This window comes from Suncus etruscus, chromosome 2 (assembly GCF_024139225.1).
Source record: "Suncus etruscus isolate mSunEtr1 chromosome 2, mSunEtr1.pri.cur, whole genome shotgun sequence".
NCBI lineage: Eukaryota > Metazoa > Chordata > Mammalia > Eulipotyphla > Soricidae > Suncus > Suncus etruscus.
This window is the reverse complement of record NC_064849.1, coordinates 76,026,262-76,030,211: the sequence shown is the minus strand read 5'-3', so window position 1 is coordinate 76,030,211 and position 3,950 is coordinate 76,026,262. Positions and strand designations below refer to the sequence as shown.

Here is a 3,950-nt window from a genome sequence, read left to right as displayed (position 1 = left end):
GAATAAGGTTTATTTCCTCTCCACACTCTATCAAACATTTTCAAAAATGAACTTTAAGGAGCAAAAGAGAGAATACAGGATGGAAGGCAGTTGCATTACAAATAGTCAACATTAATTCAAAGCTAATATTACAAAGTTCTCCCCCAAACACTACCACGAGTGAACCCTGAGCACAGAGCCAAAACTAAGAACTATGGTGTGGCCCCCAAATCAAAATTAAAATTACTACTTATTGATAAAATATTATTGCTATTATTCCTTTTACATATTTATAAAAATGCTTTTGTCTAGTAGAATTATATTTGATCTTAGAACATCTTTTCATCTAAGTTATTAATATATATTTTTCAGGGGAGAGTACGAACACAGTCCCCCACTACCACAAATAATGCAGTCGAATTTCCCACATTTGGGGAAATCGCAGGGGTCAGCACACCCAAAGTGCAATGGGTGAGCCTCGCCTTGGGGAAACCACCTTCGTGATCATGGTATCTCCCCTGCCAGGTAAGTATAATATATTTTAAAGTATTTATATCACTAAGTGATAACTTGTATAAGGTTTATGACATATGTAACTTTTAACAAAATATTATGAAAATGCTTAAGTATATAAATGAAATAAGGAAATATCTCCATTTAAATCATATAGAAGATAAGTGTGAAGCACAATGTGACATTTAAGTCAGGATTCCAGGGGCCAGAGAAATAGTAAAGTGTCAATATGCTTGTCTTCATTACGCCAACTAGGGTTTATTCCCAGGCACTTCATAAATTCTCCCCATCCCCATGATTTATCCCTCAGTGCAAAGTCAAGTAAAAGCTTGTGCACCATAAACTGCGACCCAGAATTGTGTAGATTAATTCTGCATGCATATCTTCCTATTTCTCTGTGTGTTTGATTTTGCTATAACTTTATTTAAACCTTCCAGCAGAGACCTAACCATCTAGAGTCACATGAGATTTTTTCTTTAAAAAAGTGAGGGATGGGGCCAAAGAGATAGCACAGCATAGGGCATTTCCTTGCAAGCAGCTGATCCAGGAGAGAAGGTAGTTCGAATCAGGGCATCCCAATATGGTCCCCAGAGCCTGTTAGGAGCGATTTCTGAGCACAGAGCTAGGAGTAACCCCTGAGTGCTGATGGATTTGACCCAAAAAAACAAACAAGTAAACAAAAAGTGAGCGCTAACATAATGTATTAGAGATGCATAGACTTTAAAACAGACATACCAAAAGCCATGGTTAAAAAGTTAATATATGATCTCTTAAGTAATACATGTTTTTGTAGAGTTTCTCAACTACCAACCATATGACCTTACCCCCAGGATATTGCATTACATCTGTAGGTGAAATCTCATTGATAGGACAGAAGTCAGGGGAGAGGCGGGTGTTAAATTTGCATGCAGTCGATCTGGGTTGGATCTCGGAATCCCATGTGGTTCCACAAACCTGGCAGGTAATTTCTGACTGCAGAGCCAGGAGTAAACCCTGAGCACTGCTGTGAGTGGTGAAAAAAAAAAAGCCAAATAAAAAACGTTTGAAAATATGGTGATGTATAATACAGTACATTTCTATAAAGTCTGGAAATTGGTCTAACAATTTTAATTTAAAAATATAACTTTTTTTTTGGTTTTTGGGCCACACCCGGTGACGCTCAGGGGTTACTACTGGCTATGTGCTCAGAAGTCGCTCCTGGCTTGGGGGACCATATGGGACGCCGGGTATCGAACGATGATCCATCCTAGGCTAGTGCTGGCAAGGCACACTTTACCTCTAGCGCCACTGCGCCAACCCCATAAAATTTTCTTAATTGGAATTTAAATATTGTGTTTCTTCTTAAAATAAACAAAGATTTTCTGTCATTGCTTTCCAAAATCCCTTAATCATCACAATAACCTTGCTAGTTTTTATTAATTTATACTATATAATTTAAAAATACATTGAAAAATTATAAATTATGAAATTCTATAACTTCCATTTAAATGCTTTACATGCTGCTCTCACCACCCTTCCTAATTAAGTATATGAGAATTAAATTTAAATTTACTAACAGAAAAGTAGAATTATTCAATAAATTTCCATTCTTTTGTTAAGGAAATCTCAGTTTTGATTATAAACATATGAATAAATATTAGTTTTCAATGTAAAGAAAAATAGAAAACAATTCAATTTCTAATTCCTCTGAATACAATTGTGTATGCAATTTCTTCTTTTATATAACAAAATATTTCATATACATTGTGACATTGTATAAAAAAGAGAGGCTACAAAGCACCTAAGAGAAAATAATTTGTGTTATGTTAAGAGGTAAATAGATTTAAATAACAAATTAAATGTAGGTTGTGAATCAAACATTTAACTATTTTTTTTTCCTTTGTGGTCACACTCAATGGTGCTCAGTGATTATTTCTGGCTCTGACTCAAGGATCACTCCTCGAGAATTCAGGGAGGGTACCCCTTGGGAAATCTGTGACTGAATTCAGGTTGTTCATATGCAAGGCAAGGACCCCACCCATTCAACTATTGCTCCAGCCTCAAGATTTAACTGATCTTAAAAAGCATAACATCATAAAAACATTCTCTTTAAAATGCCTGAAAAATGAGTTCAACTCATATATATATATATTATATAAATATAATAAAATTCATAAAATAATAAATATACAATATTAACATATTTAAAGGCATAAAAGATTACTTGTCTCTAGATGGATGCCTAAGTTCTTTCTTTAAATTGAAAGATTTTCTATATACTTTAATTTGAGGGGTATCATAGTATAGGTTATACCGAGCAGTATTTGTTGCATATATCTGATTCTGTACTCTGTGGTCACTCCTGGCAGTGTTTAGGATATAATTAGCATTGAAACGGATCAAACAGCATGTCCACATGCAAGAAACACATTAATCATAGTAGTTTCTTTCTGGTTGAAAAATTTTTGTTTAAAATACATAAAAAAAGAAATAAAAACTAATATTATATAATGCAAAAGATATTATGCTTATGTGAAAAACTAATTTTATTTTTATCATTATTTCTGCTTAAATCTTTTTATATATATAATTTAAACACCTTGATTACATACATGATTGTTTTTTGGGTTTCAGTCATGCAAACACCACCCATCACCAGTGCAACGTTCCCATCACCAATGTCCCAAATCTCCCTCCTCCTCACCTGACCCCCGCCTGTACTCTAGACAGGCTTTCCATTTCCTTGATACATTCTCATTATTAGGACAGTTCAAAATGTAGTTATTTCTCTAATTAAACTCATCACTCTTTGTGGTGAGCTTCCTGAGTGAGCTGTAACTTCCAGATCTTTTCTCTTTTGTGTCTGAAAATTATTATTGCAAGAATGTCTTTCATTTTTCTTAAAACCCATAGATGAGTGAGACCATTCTGTGTTTTTTCTCTCTCTCTGACTTATTTCACTCAGCATAATAGATTCCGTGTACATCCATGTATAGGAAAATTTTTTGACTTCATCTCTCCTGACAGCTGCATAATATTCCATTGTGTATATGTACCACAGTTTCTTTAGCCATTCGTCTGTTGAAGGGCATCTTGGTTGTTTCCAGAGTCTTATATGGTAAATAGTGCTGCAATAAATATAGGTGTAAGGAAGGGGTTTTTGTATTGTATTTTTGTGTTTTTAGGGTATATTCCTAGGAGTGGTATAGCTGGGTCATATGGGAGCTCGATTTCCAGTTTTTGGAGGAATTTCCATAAAGGTTGAACTAGACAGCATTCCCACCAGCAGTGGATAAGTGTTCTTTTCTCTCCACATCCCCACCAACACTGTTTATTCTCATTCTTAGTGATGTGTGCCATTCTCTGTGGTGTGAGGTGGTACCTCATAGTTGTTTTGATTTGCATCTGCCTGATGATTTGTGATGTGGAGCATTTTTTCATGTGTCTTTTGGCCATTTGTATTTCTTCTGTGTCAAAGT

General features: G+C 34.9%; 1 non-coding gene across 1 annotated transcript; it reads right to left on the bottom strand.

Moving 5' to 3' along the window:
* Positions 1-348: 348 nt before the first annotated feature.
* Positions 349-512, bottom strand: LOC126002313 (U1 spliceosomal RNA). The gene has a single exon (XR_007493058.1). It is a non-coding gene; the product is annotated as a U1 spliceosomal RNA (small nuclear RNA).
* Between the last annotated feature and the right edge of the window lie 3,438 nt (positions 513-3,950).